The sequence below is a fragment of the Lutra lutra genome, chromosome 7, assembly GCF_902655055.1.
Source record: "Lutra lutra chromosome 7, mLutLut1.2, whole genome shotgun sequence".
In the NCBI taxonomy this organism is placed as follows: domain Eukaryota; kingdom Metazoa; phylum Chordata; class Mammalia; order Carnivora; family Mustelidae; genus Lutra; species Lutra lutra.
In genome coordinates this window covers 39550747-39567911 of record NC_062284.1, presented here as the reverse complement: position 1 = coordinate 39567911, position 17165 = coordinate 39550747, and the positions used below count along the sequence as shown (strand labels likewise).

The 17165-nt window shown below is 46.5% G+C and overlaps 1 long non-coding RNA gene across 1 annotated transcript in view; it reads left to right on the top strand.

Moving 5' to 3' along the window:
- Nucleotides 1–16529, top strand: part of LOC125105400 (uncharacterized) — a 39455-nt gene extending 22926 nt beyond the window's left edge. The window contains exons 3-4 of the long non-coding RNA XR_007128890.1: nt 16026–16281; nt 16403–16529. This is a non-coding gene — a long non-coding RNA (uncharacterized LOC125105400). The remainder of the gene's footprint in view (nt 1–16025; nt 16282–16402) is intronic.
- Nucleotides 16530–17165: the final 636 nt, after the last annotated feature.

Below are 17165 nucleotides of genomic sequence, written 5' to 3'. Positions count from 1 at the left end.
CCTGCATGTGCTCACCTGTTTGATCCTGGGGAGGATGGGCAGGGCTGTCCTCCCAGGGACCCCGACAAGGTCCTGGTAGGGACCTGTCGGGGAGCTTCCCTCAGACGGCCCTGCGTCCTGAGAGAGGAGTGTCACCGTCTGTGTGCCGTTTGGGCAGGGCTGGCTCATCTCGGAGCATCTGCTCCTAGTGTCTGTTAGACAGCGGTTTCCGCTGAGCTCCCAGCTGCAGCCTCTTCTCCTGGAAGCAGGTGACTCCTTCCCACCTTGTAGGATGTGGAGAAAGACCTCAGCGCCCCTGGGGTCCTGAGGCCTGGAGGCAGGGCTGCACCATTCGCTTCTTAGGATCTGGCAGTCGGTTGACCTGGGCAGAGGGGTGGAGGATGACGAGGGTACCTCAAGCAACATTGTGCTGGACAGAGGGCCAATAGGTCACGGATTTGGTGACAGTAACTCCTCGGCATGGCCGAGATTTTCTGAGGGTGACTGGCTCTTGATCTCATCCCTTATGGACAGATTGCTGGCTGAAGTGAGGCGTTCTGCCTCTTCCCCTCCTGCCTCTCCCTTCTGCAAGGTCTGGGGGCGCTTACACCGCCCCATGGGACAGCGCCACGGTGGCTAGGCTGTGCGCTTACTCATGGCGCGTCTGCACCTGTGGCCTCAGGGGGCTCTGAGACCGTTCCTCACCCTGTCTAACTTACCTGCCTCACCGGAGGAGTTACCAATAAGGAGACCAAGGACCATAGTCGTTAATGAGTGAGCTTGGGATTACGCAGCGAAGTCTCTGCGGGCATCTGGGTCTTCTGTATAACTGAGTCCTCTCTTCAGTACTGTCCGTGTCGCCACCAGTTAGCCATCTGCAGGTTGCATCAGGGACCTGCGAGATGCCACGCACAGTGCTCCATGCTTGGGGGATACAACCAGATGGCGGGGGCAAGAAGGAGCCACACACAGCAGTAGGAGGGCGTTCTTGTAAGCGCTCTGGGCCAGTACTGAGAATTCAGGTGCGCAGTGAGAGACCCTGCCCACACAGGAAGACAGAGACAGGGTTGAGGTCACGCAGGGCCTTGACGGGGTTCAGTTTGTCCTTCAGGCAGGTAACAGGGGTGTGGTGAGCCAGGAGCTGGGCAGGGGGCAGGAAGCAAGGCACACTCTCCCTGTGTTCGTGGCCAAGCTGGGGAGAGAGACTTGTGAAGAGCCATTAACAGAGAGCCTAGCCAGTGCTACCGTGGAGGGGCACACGGGGGGTGGTGGGGTCCCAGGGAGAGGTGACTGACCTGATGAGGGCTGGGGAGCAGGAGGCAAGCCAAGGGGCCGTGCAGTGGTGATGTCAGGGACAGGCCAACCTGGGATAGCTTACCAGAGGGTCCCTGTGGCCTGGACAGGGAGCAGAGGGCTTGCTATAAGGGAGGGGCCCCCAAGAGGCAGAGGAAGGGGTGTGGGAATATTGTCTTGTTCTGTAACAAGGTCTTTCCAAACCCAGCTGTTCTTCACCATCTCCTCTGAGTTCATTAAAAATGCAGATTCTCTCTTCTTACTACTAAAATTCTGATTTTTAATAGGCCGGAGGTATGGGGTGGGCTCCAGGGGTCCGTATTTCAAATCTCAAGTTCACTCAGGCTCACTCACTGGCATTCAGAAAACACTTAATCTTTTATAATTGGTGACTGGTCTTCTATGTGGGCATTTCTGGAAGTTTTGTGAGGAGGCTTGTTATCAGTGGCTGGTGCCTCTGTTTTTTCAGATCAAGAGGTATTTTTTCAAAGGGGACAAACCAGAACCAACAACGTCATCCTCTGAGGCCTGAAACAAGGAGAACTGAGCCCATCCGTCCGTTAACAGCTGGAGGTAGATCCTGGGGGCGGGGGTATGCTTTGTAATTTCAGATTCTAAAAATGAACGGTATTACGGATTAACTATTAAGAAATGCTGCAAGATGTTTATGATTCCCTGGGGCCAAATAAGTAAACATTCTTCCAACTTAAGCTGCAGGAGATAGACAGTTTCACAAAGAGATGTTTCTTCCATTTATATGCGATGACTCCTTGCAAAAGCAGAACCATCCGTGCTATGTACAGCATGTTAACCTTCCACCGAGGCCTCCGGTAAGGGTGCTGGTGTCAGATGCTATGCCTGTTGGGCAAGTGGCCCGAGTCAGAGACCCAGGGAAGGGAGCTGGCGCTATGACCTGAGCCCCAGCTATCCCATCCTTTGGTATCTCATCTAAGTCAGAGGAAGGTCCATGTCCAAGTCTTTCACCTTCTTGAGATCAGAGAGGAGACAGAGATGGGTCTCAGAGAAAGCCTTTAAGAGCACTGAACATGCTAGGTACACCCAATTCCAGATTAAACTGGATTGGAAGGAGGCCTGGGCACAATCAGTTCAATTCAGCCCTCAAATGAGGCTGAGTGAGTACATGGAAAAGGCCACTGTTATGGGTGGGAGTGCATCTCCCCCGCTCCCTGAAAGACACATTGAAGTCCTAACCCCCAATACCTCAGAATATGACCTTACTTGGAAGTAAGAGTCTTTACAGAAGTAATCAAGTCAAAATTAGGTCATTAGGGTCGACTCTATTCTAAAATGACTGGCATCCTTATAAAAAGGAGAAATTTGGACACGGAGACAGAACACACACACGCACACGCACACGCACACACAGGGATAGCCCTGTGTGAAGATAGAGGGAGAGATCAGGCCAACCCCAAGGCAAGGAGGATCAACCCTTGCCAGCAGAAAGCCAGAAGCTGGGGGAGAGGTGGCGTGGAGCAGCCCTCAGGAGGAACCAGCCCTGCTGATACCTTGATCTTGGACTTCTAGCCTTCAGAAATGTGCAGTAATAAATTGCTGTTATTTAGGAACCCAGTTGGTGGGTCCTTGTCCCAGCAGCCCTAGCAAACAAATACAGGCCCTTCCTCTCTTTTATTATGGATCGAAGTTCCATGAGGACACAGATTTTGTCCTTTCCATAGTATGTTTCCAGTGTCTGGCACAGGGTAGGGGCTCAACAAGTATTTGGTTGAGTGACTGGGTCCTTGGGGGCACATAGGTTATTTGTCCAAGGGCACACAGAGAGTGACAGCGAAGCACCTGTACTAGGCACCTGCTATGGAGATGTGCTTGGTGTTCATCAAGGTAATCCTTAGTCCACAGGGCAACCTAAGAGGGAGGTCTTATTTTTCTCATGTTACTGATGCGGAAATTGAGGCTTAGAGAGGTTATGAATATCATTTAAGGTAACACAGTGAGGAAGTGGTGGGCTCAGCATTGTAGGTGAGGCCACTAGCCAGGGCCTCAGTGGGAACCAGGCAGTCCGCTGGGGCCAGAGTCCCCTTGGCAGCAGGCCCCAATCAGCAGCCTAAGGTTAGGACTCCAGACCCAAGAGAAGGGAACTGACAGAGGCCACTCACTAGGCACACCATCAGAACAGTCACTCTGGGGAGAAACCTAACTAACCCACGTGGGCTGGGGGAGGAGGAAGACTGGAGGGCTGGAGGACTCTGCAAGAGCTCTTGGTCAGCACAGCTGCAGCGGGCTCTGGTTCATTCGGTGTGTGTGTGTGTGTGTGTGTGTGTGTGTGTGTGTGTGTATGTGTGTGTGTGTATGTTGCTGTGAGATTGCCTAAGGCTTAGGGCTTGACGCTGGTGCACAGTCGGGGTGGACCCACCCTCAACTCTGGGGAAGACGTCTGATAAGAGATTGTAACAAGTTGGCTCCTCGATGACTGCCAAGTTCAGGAAAGTGGTCACAGTTGAGCTTCCAAACTGGAAGTTCCGATGCGAGGTTGACGAGACACAGAAGGTCAAGAGGCACATTTAGGGGGCCTGTCACCTGGTGTCCCCCTTCAGAGCCACCCTGGGGAAAAGCTCTTTCCTTTACTGTCTCCTATCTGGAAGGAAGGAAGTCTTCTACCCAAATCTGAAGGCGTTTCCCACCTAATCTCTAATCTGCAGGATAGAGGAACAATGCTCAGCCTCTTCTCTGTGGAGCCCCACATTTGGGTGCCAGATTCATCATTTTTGACCATCACATTGCTGGTACCTAGCTCAGTGTGTGGCACAGAATTCCTTCAATAGACGTTTATGGAATCAATAAAATGAGAGACATGTTTGGGTTGGACCTGGAGAGACTCTTCATACCATGGAAAGAGCTCCAGAAGAGTGACCTTGCCTCACTATAGGGACAGAAGAGTAGGGGACACCTGCAGATCAGTGGGCTTCCTGGTTGAGGAAATAGACAACCTTGGGAGCTCTGTGGCTGGGGACAGAGTTCTCCCTTGGGTTATGCAGACCTACCGAGCGAGCTCTTGCTAAGCTCCAGATAGGGGAGGAGAGGAGTCTCTAAGGCTATCCTGATGTGTCACCCAATGTGTCATTGCTATTATTTGTTGTCATGATGGTCTGAGCTGTACTAACCAGCTGTACTTCTAGAACATTCTCAGGTATATGATTTCCTAAAGAGTCTGCTTAAAATGCAGCTTCCTAGGCCTTTTCACTGGAAATCTTGATTTGGCAAGATCTGGGGATCTGCCCCCAGATGATTCTGGCACAGCTGGTCAGAGGATCACACTTGGGTAGATAGATCCCTAAATGTCCTCATCTGTGCAATGATGAAGTTAGATGAGCTCTCTATTATCTTTCAGTTGGAATGGTCTAGAGTTCTTTCCAGTGGTGAGAGATAAAAGTACAAGAAGCTTGCATTTTGGATATTAAAGGTTTAACTCTGGTGCCTGACCTTGACTGTCAGTATGCTTCTGGAAGTTGTACGATTCACCAGCCCAGACATTTACCTGTTTTCCAGGCACATGTGAGACTTACTGCCCCCAAAGCAGGAAGGAAGATGATGAACAGAAAAGGATGCAGCCCCTATGGTCTAGTTGAGTGTGCCTCCCTCTGCTGTTCTTATAGATCAAAGGGATGCTAGTGTAAGAGAATGTGCATATTTTTCAGACTCTAGCTCTTCGGGTGGGTGCTTTCTTTTATGTCATGAAATAGCATGATAAGAGGAAACCCATGGCTTTGTATTGGCCTCCTGTGGTGGAAAGTCCCAAAGATGTGCCATCTCATACTGTGTCCTCCCACAGCAGGATGTGAGATGAAGGAAGGATTGGACGTGGGGTGTTGGCCTTTGCTGCAAGGACATTTGAGATAGAAGGTGACTGAGGCCTGTTCCCCACAAAAGCTTGTGTATCTCAGGGTGTGACGAGAGGCTGAATGCTACCAGAAAGAGCAGGCCTGTTGATACTTTGGTTTCCGGGCACAAAGAAGTGCTGAGGTGGTATAGACTCTCTATGACTAAAAGAGCTATCACCAGTCATCCTGGGGCTGACATCTGTGGAACAAGCCTCAAACTCACTCTGGCTAAGGTAACAAGCTTGACTCTACCCTGTGAGGGTTCTCAAAGCAACCAAGCCACATATGGGCATAAATAACTGTCAGAAGCTCTCTGGGGTGTGTGTGTGTGTGTGTGTGTGTGTGTGTGTGTGTGTGTGATATGTATTTGTGATGTTTATGGTATGTGTGTGTGTGTGTGTGTGGTGTGTATGATACCTGTATCATACAGGTATGTGGTGTATCTTTGTGGGTGAGTATGTGAAGTGTGTATGGAGGGTACATGTAATGTGTGTATGAGTATGTGGGCGTGTGTGTGGGGGTATGTGATATGTGTGAGTGTGTGTGTGTGTGTGTGTGTATGGTGTGGTGTGTGGGTAGAGGTGACTATGTGGGGTATGGGGGGCACTGCATGTGTGTGTATGTGTGTGTAGGGGTTGTGTGTGATGTGTTGGATGAGGGAAAGCATTCCAAGCCTGGGTCCTGGGACTTGAGAGAGCCTTCTGCCTCTCAGTGGTGCCTCATCTTTACAACAGGACAAGTCCCTTATCATAACCCATGAAGTCATTCATAATGTCAGAATTTGCCTTCCTGTCCTCATTCCAGCATAATCTCCCACCACCTTGCTGTAGCTCTGACCTCATGCTTAAAACTTATGTAATTTCTCTCAGAGCTCCAAGAGGACCACCATCACTCCATTCCTGTCCAGAGTTAAGGAGAATTCTAGAGCCTTTATACCTGTCATTACTGCCAGAGGGCATCTCTAGTGTTTACAGAGAACAGAAGGCAACCTATGACACCACTGGGCTTTCCAGCTGTTCGTGTATCCAACATTCCCCCTCATAAAGTACTGATACTGATACTGGTACCAGTATGGGCACCACTAGGAACGTGAATGATAGTAAGAATATAAATATGGATGCAAGTACTAATGTGAATGTGAGTACAGATTCTAATATAAATACAGATGCTAATATGAAGAGTAGTAGCGGCAGGAATACGAATAGAGATACTAACGATGTAGGAAGGACATGAGGGTTTGAAGCCAATTGCCAAGAAAGAATTCTTGAGACAGCTTTGGTGCAAAAAGGTGGTTTTATTAAAACACAGGGACAGGACCCATGGGCAGAAAGTGCTGCACCGGGGTCATGAGGAGTGGCCCATTATATACCATTATATACTTTCAAGTTGGGAGGGGGTTAAGGATAGTGTAAGTCTCTAAGGAATTTTGGAAGCGAGGTTTCCAGGACCTTGAGGGGGCAAGCTGTTGTTGAGAAAAGGTCATTTATTACCATCTAATAAAACCTTAATCTTGAGATGCTTCAGGTGTATATCAGTGGGCCATATGCTTGGGGGATGACTGCCCACATGTATCTTGGGGGTTAGAGATAAAGGAAGTTTCCAAAGGAATATTTATTTATTTATTTATTTAAGATTTTATTTATTTATTTGACCGAGAGAGAGATCACAAGTAGGCAGAGGCAGGCAGAGAGAGAGGGGGAAGCAGGCTTCCTGCTGAGCAGAGAGCCCGATGCAGGGCTCGATCCCAAGACTCTGGGGTCATGACCTGAGCCAAAGGCAGAATCTTAACCCACTGAGCCAGCCAGGCACCCCCAGAGGAATTTTTATATGTTAAAGCAGACTTACAGGATCCTGGAAAGTCTGGCTAAGATTGCCTTTTGCCCTTAGCAATTAACATTGAGACAGTTGAGTCCCTATAGGAATGTCACTCTGCCAGTTTCAAGGACTTGTCAATGGGCTGTAGGTAGTAAGGAAATTTAATAATTTTTCTTCTGCCTTTGTTTCCCACATCACTAACACTAATATCCATACTACTACTAGCTTTTCCATTTATTCCTCGGGGCTCTTCGAGGCTTAGATGAGCCAATGTTTGTGAGAGCACTGTAGTATTTGCCTGTCCTTAACATCTCAGGGACCTTCTTCTTTGATGCGGACCCTGTGCAAATCTTTAGGAGTGCCCGCCGTTTTCTTCCTGGTAGGAGCACCGAGTTCTTAAGGGAAGGAACAGAGCTTTGGAGCTAGAAAGAGCAGAGAAAACAGCAAGATGACTGAAAACTGGATTCCTATATTCTGGCTCATGTGGGGTAGAGAGGAAATCTCCTTTGTGCCCACAGGAGGCCGTTTGTCTGGGTGGGGAAGGTGCTGGAAGCCTGCTGTGCCTGAGGTAGGGAGTGGAAGGGGCCCTCCCTAGCTCCCCCAGCTTCTACAGAGGAGCCAGCTCAGCCCAGGGGTCAGGGCCTAGGCTCCTGCTGCTGGCTGGCAGAGGAGGGGTGTGGCCAGGCAGGGCAGCTGGCTGCATAGCCAGAGACCATGGCAGGGCTGGGGGCACAGAGCCGGCCTCTCTGCTCCCCAGTGCTTGCTCTCCATTACCAGAAGCTGGAGAGACCTCAAGTATCAACAAGTCCCCAGTCTGGGGTTCTGCTGTAGCCACTTACTTACTGGCTCTTGGTAAGCTTACACTCCTGCTTGTAAAGCAGAACCAGGACACCTGGGTCTCTTCTTCACGGGGTGATGCTCAGGACTCGAGGAGATGATGGCTATGAGCACGCGTGTGAACAGGGAAGGGTCTCAGGAAATTACAGCTCTTACTCTTAAGATGATTATTTTCCATCTAAGCAAAGTTTCCATTCAGCAGACCTGTTCTTTCACTTGGGCTGACCCTCCCCACTCAGCAATGCCTCTAAAAATACCACTTCTCCATGGTGGGGAGCCAAGGCAAGGCTCTGCATGTTTCCAACTGGGGCTGAGAATTCACAGAGCAGGAACTGAGTTATATTTAGAGTGACCTGGGAGTTCTCCGGACCCTCTTTCAAGCACGGGAAGGTGTGGGGATCTTAGAGCAGAGGGTAGAAAGAGGATCCTTAGGAAACAGTGATGAGATGGAAGACTGAAGGAGAGCAAAGGTGGGGGTGCCCCCGCCCGGTGGCTGGGGAGGGGCCGTGGGAGACATCGGGTATGAGGGGCTGGCCTTCCCCTGGAGAGGCAGGTGCCTTGGGATGTTGCCAGGGACGGGGGAGGGTCCTTGAAGGCAGGCAGGGAAAGCAGAAGGGTGACCAGCCGGGGAAGCAACTCTCCTTGTGAGCCTGGCATAGGGACCATCTCTCCATGTTGGGGTGCCAAAGAGGATGGAAAGTGGGGTATGAGTGGAGAGGGATGCCTCAGTCCTGCTCTGCAGGGGCTGTTTGATGGCTGGCTGGTGAGGAGGTAGGTAGATGTATTGGAGAGTGTGGTCCAGTCACTTCTGTCTCTCCCCTGAGCATCTCTGGTGTAGCCCCTCTGAGTTGACCTCGCCATGTATCTAACTATGTCACTCAGGGTAATGGCTTCCTTCACCTCGTGGGTAGGCTCTTAAAGAAGCCATATATGTTTTCCACCCAACAAAAGTGGGTTAAACAGCAGTTCTGCAGGTTTTCTCATAGGCTCACAAAGTGGAGGTGCCTCTCTGAAAATCCCTTTGAGGTGAAATATTCTCTGAATATCCTTTGAGCTTCACTTGTCCGGGAACCTGGCTACATCTCCCTGGTCCTGTTAGAGTCTGCTTCTCAAGAGCCCCCTTTGTACATGATGGAGTGGAAGGCAAATCCCGAGGGCTCAGGGTGTGCATGGTTGTGGGGTAGAGCCTGGACTCCCCTTCTAAAGCCTAAGGAAACTTTCTCACTTAGCCAAGAGTCCCCTCTTCACTTTAAAAAAATCTAGGCACACACGAGAATGCATTCTCAGCTGGCCAGAGTCTGCCTGTCTCATGTTGCAGCAAAGCCCATAAAAGAGCTCTTCTGTCACATGGCTTTAAGGCATGCTTTTTAAAAATTAACAAAGAATAAATCAATGCACTACCACCCCTGGCTCCCCACCCCCATGGGCGTCAAAGTTTGTTCAGAGAGCAGGGACTAGAAAATCTTTTGTTTAGATTTTCCACAACATAATAAATGCTGATATTTCAAAGTCAGTTTCCTTTTTTTAAGTGCTTTCATATCCATTATCTTTCTGTATTTTCAGGACCCCTCTCAGCTCTGTTTTATGGTTGAGGAAAGAAAGGTGAGGGGGTTAAATAGGTTGCCCCGGTTGGAGGGCTGCTAAGTGGGGGAAGCAAAGGTCAGATTTAGAAATTTGACTCCTTGGCCGTCCATCATACTGCCTTTAGGTGATTCAGAAGTGGTGTGTGGGGTCCTGTCAGCTTCAGAACAGGGGAGGAAGCACGCTCAGAGGGTTTCTCTCCACCCACCAGAGCCCCCTGGGGTTGAGCAGCACATAGACTGAACCATGAAGGAATACAAGTGGTCTTGGCCTTGAAGACACATTGCAGTCTTTAAGCCTGTGGTGCAGAGTGGGCTCCTGGAGGATGCAACTTTATAGGAAAAAGGTGGAGGCCGCATGTGGGGGACCCCTACTGTCAAGAAAGCGGTAGTGTTGACCCCTAGCAGATCATTAAAGCAAAGCTGTGAAAATCATTAGCTACGTCATTATGTAAAATCCTGAATCCACCTTCCAAATCCTGGACTGGGCCTTCATGTATTTCCAGTATTGAATCTGTGAAGGTCCCAGTGCCCTCTGGGGTGTTTATGAGACCATCATATAACAACTTACCGTCTCGGCTAACTGTTTCCCCACATACCCCCGCACACACTGACTTACCATTTTGTTGAAGATTTGTTTCACCCTTACTTGTGTTATGTTTAATCAGTTACTGCTCTTTTTTCTCCCATACCCTTTGCTCTTTGATGGCAGGCAGGATCCTGCTTAGCATATTGGCATCCCTCTAGGGCCTAAAAGAGTCGCCTGTAAGCAGCAGGTGTAATACACGTTTGCCTGATGGAATACGATGGGAGGTCAGTGTTTCTCTTCAGGTGTAAAACATTGGTTTGCAAATGATTCCTCAAAAATGAACTGAGATACATAACAAGAGCCCTTACATGCTTTTACTTTTAACTCATTTCTCATCTAGAGAATGTATTTAAAGAGGTAATGTGAAATACAAACAGATATTTCTGCCTAGGCTCATCACGGTATTATTTGTAGTGAGAAACTGGAGATGATCCAGACGTCTACCATTTCTGAAAAGATTACACCAAAGGATGGCATATCTATTTGACAAACTGTTGGGCAGCCATTTAAATGTTTATTAAGGCTTTTGATGGTCTAGGGAAATACTTAAATATTAAATGAAGAAACAGGAATTCAAAACTACGTAGGAAGTTTAATACATTATCTCAATTTGGAAAACTGGGCATGGAAAAATTATAAGAAAAAAATGAAAATTTTCAAAGTAATTTCTCGAAGTGGAGAAATTTTAACTATTGCTGCTGCTAGAGACTGAAGGTCTGATCCCTTCCCCCCAATTTCATGTTTTGGAACCTGTTCCCCAATGTGATGGTATTTGGATATGGGGCCTTTGGGAGGTACTTAGGTCATGAGGTGAAGCTCTTATGAATGGGATTAGTGCCCTTATGAAAGGGACCCCAGAAAGATCCCTTGCCTCTTTGGCCGTGGGATGACAGAGCAAAAACATAGTTACCCTGGAAACAGGAAATCAGGCCCTCATCAGACACTGAACCTGGGTGCCTTGATCTTGGACTTCCCTGCCTCTAGAACCGTGAGAAACACATTTCTGAGGTTTATAAGCCATCCATCCTATGGTATTTTTGTTACAGAAGCATGAATGGACTAAGACAGTTATTTTCTTCCTTATAGGCTTCTGCATATATGGATTTTTAGAACTAAAATGAAAATAACCCTCCCCGAACCAACACATAAAATGTTATCTTAAAAAGGGATGAAAGTCACCATTAAAGAAAACAACATATGTCCAACCATTTATTACCAGCTATTATGAAAAAGACAGGCAAAACCAAAAGAAAAATGGGCAAACGTGTATGAATAGATCATTTACAGGAGAGGAATTTACCTGGCTAATAAGCCCCTGCGAACATTCTCAACTGGTTGGGGCAATGCCAATTAAAAGAACAAAGTGATAACCAGTTTTTCACTTTAGGACTGACAAAAACTAAAAAGAGTTCTGGTGAATTGTCTACTTCTTTCAACTTTCTTTTATAGTAATGTTGAGCAACACCATGCCTGGGAACGTATAATTATCTTCTCATAAATATATGCCCCTCTTTATAAATATGGAGGTATTGATGAGTGGGTTCTTCCTCTGTGGGAGATGTCAGATAGGAATAATTAGCCAAAATCAAAAGAACTCTATGTCGAGAATTCTCTAAGCCAGGAACTCTGAATGAATACTGTGTGTGACTTCCTTTCCTTCGAAATGGACAGCTCATCTCTGGGTTCCCCAGGAGGCAGACTCAGAGAGCTGGGCACATGGGAAGTTGACCGGGGATGTCCTTGGGAAGGGAGTGGATTCGGCAGTGGGAGAAACCCAGCTGGAACATCAAGAGACGCTGCAACAGTGGCCCCGGGGGCAGCTCTCCAGGTGGATGACCCTTCAGAATGGTCCCGAATTGAGACAAGAGAGCTGGGTGTTTCTAACCCTGTATCCATCAGGAAAGCAACATGACCTTGGGGAAGTGACTCTCTCAGCTGAGGTAATTCCTGGGCTGCTGACCGCTGAGAGCTGGCCTCCAAGCTGCTCCCGGGAAGGGAAGAAGCCCTTCATTCCTTACTCTTTTTGGAGGAGGAAGGGAAGGGGTGGCGGGGGAGATAAATCAATGTTGTTGTCCATCACGGTGTTATACAGAAATCCAAAAATAATGGGATTTGTAGAGAAAGCATCAAAGAAATAGTAAATAAGAAGGCAACAGAAATCAATATAAATTATTTTCCCTGACATGAGGATGAAATTTAAATTATTTTCTCTGATATGAGGATGAAAACCGTTTCAAAGCACATGTGTCTGGCTTCAGAGTAGGTTTGGTTCACTGGCCAAAGCCTGCCATAAAATCAAGGTATTTGGTATTTTGTCTACTCTATTGGCTCCTGAAAAAACCTTTGAGGTCTTTGAGAAAAGCTGTGTATGTAGTTTTGGTGATCCAGGGCCATGCTGAGCTCATCCGAAAAAGTGTCATCCACCCCTTGGTCCGCTAGGAAATCCATTAGGTGGTCGCACAAAGCCCAGTGCAGGAAATCTCTGTTGAGTGTCTAATTCAAGTTCTTCCACTCTGACTCTGGGGTGGACTGAAAGCTCATTTCCCTGATGAAGAAAACAGCACCCTGTCCTCCTCTTGTCCTGTCTCATCCTCCAAATGGTAACAGTCCAGCACAAGGGTCCTTCCTGCCATCATTTTTATGACTTCAGCCAAGAAATTGAGAGTGGACATCGCTTCAGGCTTCTGTTCTCATCTGGGGCCATAACCTAGTGTCCATTACAAAAATCACCACTTGAATGGCTTTTTAAAAAATAAAAAAGACAGTTTTTTAAAAAGCAGATTTAAATGCTTTTAATGTACTCCCTATCCCGCCGACATGCACTGCCTCCCCCACTATCAACATTCCCCACCAGAGTGGTACATTTGTTACAACTGATGAACATACATCAACTCATCGTCATCACCCAAGGAAACTTTCCCAAGGTCGCAGGGCTGGAGAGTGGCAGACCTGGGATTTCAATCCACTCAGTTCGCCTCCAGGGTTCATTCTGTTCGCTACCCACCACACGTCCTCCACTGTGTCCGTGTCGCGTCTTCTACAATAACAATGCTCCTTGGTGCTCTGTCACGGATGGCAACAGCAGAGTGGGAGGGACATGCTGGGGCAGTAACTTAGGACCTGGGAGCTCAGTTTTCTAAAGGAGACCCTCAGAAAGGTGTCGTGGACGAAACTCTTAAACTTGTTTAGTGTACATGTGGAAATGGCTATGAGTCATCCCCAGTGTTCAGAACTGTTGAAAAAAAAAAGAAGACAATGGATTTAATATATTTAATGCTGTTTGCAAGTATTCATTATTTGAAATGTGGAAAAATTTTAGGGAGATTACTATGCTAGCAAGTGCAGTTTTTTTCTTGAAACGAAAGGAATAGTTGCCAAGTGGTCAATAATCAAAGACAAAATGGTGGCGTGGTTTATGTTTTCTTGCTGATATTACACTGCATATGGACGAGGTAAATTTGAAGTTCCAAGCAAAGAAAAAGCTTGTGACCTAGCAAGATATGCACAAGAACTTATGTTGAAATTGAAACTTTTCATAATCCAAATCAAAGATGATAATGTTATGTTTTTCTAATATTAATCTATTGCAGAAGATTTCAATTGTAATGTATAGGGTTATACAAATTGGCTGAAAATATACCAAGAAAAACTTGAAGGACCCTTTGTTGATTTTGATAAATTTAGAGTTGCTTTTTCATTTTATGTAATATCCCTTTGAATTTGTGTCAGTAAGACTGAGCTAACCCAGAAGTGAGTGAGCTTACCTAACTTGGACAGAAATTGTTTTGAAACTGATAACACTTTTGCTGGAAGTCAAATCAATTCTAAAAAATGAACTCTTTTGGTTAATGTATATGCAAAGATTAAAAGAAAATTATTTTTGATATTCAACTGAATTATTGGGAAGTCTTTAAGTATGTTCGGAATACCTTGGTTGTATGAATCTAATTTTTTAATGGTGAATTTTGTGACACCTAGATACAGATCTAATATTTCTGAAGAAACTTTGGTGTTCCAATTGAGATGTGCTCTAGGTGTAAAATGCACACTGGATTTTGAAAACAGTATGAAAAAAGAATACAAAATATCTTTTTTTTTTAAGATTTTATTTATTTATTTGACAGACAGAGATCACAAGTAGGCAGAGAGGCAGGCAGAGAGAGAGGGAAAGCAGGCTCCCCACTGAGCAGAGAATCCGATGCAGGGCTTGATCCCAGGACCCCCAGGATCACGACCTGAGCCAAAGGCAGAGGCTTTAACACACAGAGCTACCCAGGCATCCCAGGATACAAAATATCTTAGTTTCTTGTGTTGATTGCATGTTAGAACAATATTTTGGATATATTGAGTTAAATAAAATATATTAAGAATCATTTCTCTTGTTTCTTTTTACCTTCCTAATGTGGCTGCTAGACTACTTAAAATTATATATGTGGCCCTTATTATCCATTCTTATTTTGTACCCCTAAGGCCTTTGTTTATGAAACTTTTCCATAAAAACAGGGATCATTGCTGTCCTTTTGTTTTTTCTCCACTGCTGAATCCTTGGTATTAGACCTGTGACTGACACATGGAAGGTACCCAATAAGGGTTTGCTAAATGAATGAAGAATTTGGGGTATTTAAAAATTTTCAACTATCACAGGTTTTCTGTCATAAATAACTTTGCACAAGCTGATGTGTGAGTGCATCAATACATATTTTATTTATTACCTTAGAACAGATTCATAAATCATTATATAAAAGGGCACGGACCATCTATAACTTGTTAAACATTGCCAAGTTAATCTCAGAAAAGAGTGAACCAATTTATGATGCCGTCAGCACTGTAAATTGGTTCAGGATGTCGGTCTCCCAATGCCAACTTTAAAGGGTGTAGAATGATTAGTAATGTGGCATTAGGCAAGTTACTTAGCTTTCTGAAACTGTAAAATGGAGAGAAAAATATTAAGTTGAAAAGTTAAAAAAAAAGTGAACGCTTAAATGAATACTTGTCTTATGTGGCATAGCTTTTAAATGTATGATTCTGGTTTTTAAAAATTGGGGTATCATTATTTTCTTACAGTAGTAAAGGACATGACTGATGTTCTCCCCTGGGGGTGTATGTTGCTGGGAGGTGGGCGGGAGAGGGCTACTTTGGGGATGGGGCCAAAGAAATGGGAACTGGGAGAGCTGCTATACTCAGATATCTTTGAAAGAAGGAAACAGCCTCTTTCTTATATTTGTAGCCTGGCTTCTCCAGCTACAAAGATTTACCTAAAATGTAAGAGGGGCACCTGGGGGGTCAGTGGGTTAAGCCTCTGCCTTCGGCTCAGGTCGTTATCTCAGGGTCCTGGGATCGAGGCCCGCATCGGGCTCTCTGCTCAGCAGGGAGCCTGCTTCCCCCCCCTCCTCTCTGCCTGCTTGTAATCTCTCTTTCTGTCAAATTAAAAAAAAAAAATCCTTATGAAATAATTGTGAGAGCTGGTATCTTATAGATGCCTAAGAACTCAGTCCCTTTTACTTTGTATATTTTATTTCAAAACAATACTTTCTATTTCCTAGCTCCCCCCCCAAAAAAGTTCTGAATACAAAACCCCTTGGGTGATGATTTTGAAGTTCCTCAACCGGTGGGGAGCCATAACTGGATTAGAGGAGCCATAAGAAAAACAGCTTGTCAGTGCTCTGTACTCAAATACTATTCCTCGGACTCGAAAGTACCTGGATTTGCACCATCCAGCATGGGAACCGCCAGGCATGTTGTCTAGTGAACACTTTCAATGTGCCTCATCTAAAGACTTCGTGTGCCGGGTGCCTGGGCGACTCAGTCAGTTAAGTCTCCGACTCTTGATCTCAGCTCAGGTCTTGATCTTGGGCTTGGGGTCGGGAGTTCAAGCCCCATGTTGGGCTCCACACTACGTGTGGAGCCTACTTAAAAAAAAAAACCCAAAACTTAATGTGACAAAAATGTAAATAATCTTATCAGTAATGTTTAAATAGGATTATATGTGTGATAATAATTTAGATGACTTTGGGTTAAACAAAATATTATTAAAATTCATCTTGTTTCTTTTTCCTTTTCAAATGTGGCTACTAGAAAATTCTAAATCACAGAGGAGGCTCACATTCTGTTTCTCTTGGACTGTACCGGTTCAGAGCACGCCCAGCGACCTCCTGTAACCACCTCGACACTCTGGAATATGCATTACGAGCTCTGATTAGCTCTGAACTGACTTTCACAGCCTGGACACAACACAGTGAGGGGCTCACCTTCGACAGGATCCGTGAAAGCAGATCGGAAGCTGCTAAGATAAAAGGTTGTGGTCAGAACTCGGGCCATAGCCTCAGCTCAGGTAACACCAGGAAAATTCCAGAATCTCCCTTATGTTTTTGCTAAAATGGACCACTAATGAGGCCCAAAGTTTGACATTGGTAGCCGACAAAATACTTTTCTCTTTTCTCTTCTTTTTCAAGTCCAGAAAGACAAAGATAGAATGAACTCGTGATGTCATCCTTCTGGGTAGAAGTAAAACAAAGCTCCTGAGATTAGAAATGTCAGTGTGGATCCTGTGGGATGCAGATGCTGAGTGACGAGCTTGGACATGCAGTAGGTTTGCTGGGAGAAACGTCTGTGAGGGAAGAGAGGGGTTCTCAGGAGATGGCAGGGAGAGCCTTCAGGCCTTAATGCCGGTCTGGCAGCGTGAGAGGAAAGAGGGAAGGAAGAATTAGGTAGATTCTCAGGCTGTGGTATGTTTCTGACAGGGTCTCAGGCTGGCGGGCAGCAGTCCCAGAGCTCAAAGTTTGCCTGTGGGAGGTGGCCTGTGTCAGGCAGGTTGGATGGGCCTGCTCTGAACCTGGCTGCCAAGCCTTAACCTGGGGGAGGGGTGACCCTGACATCCCCATGTCCATAGGATGCTTGCTGGGACAGTTAGGAGCTCTGCTCCCCTCTGGCAGGTCCTCTGGCGGGAGAGCTGAGAGGTGGGGACCACAGTGCCACAGAGATACTGGTCTCCAGTATCAGTTACGGTGCTGATTTGAAGTCAAATTTACAAGCCCAGATGTTCTTGGACTTTTTTCAGTGCTGCATGTTTCAGTGAAACAGGACAACGTCCTTTAGCAACGGGACACTTCTGCAGACCGATGGCCTACGTCAGGACCAGAGACACCACTCACCCGCCTCAGTTTTCCCATCTGGAACACTGTTGTGAACTCTAAGACCTACCTGGTGGCCTTGTGG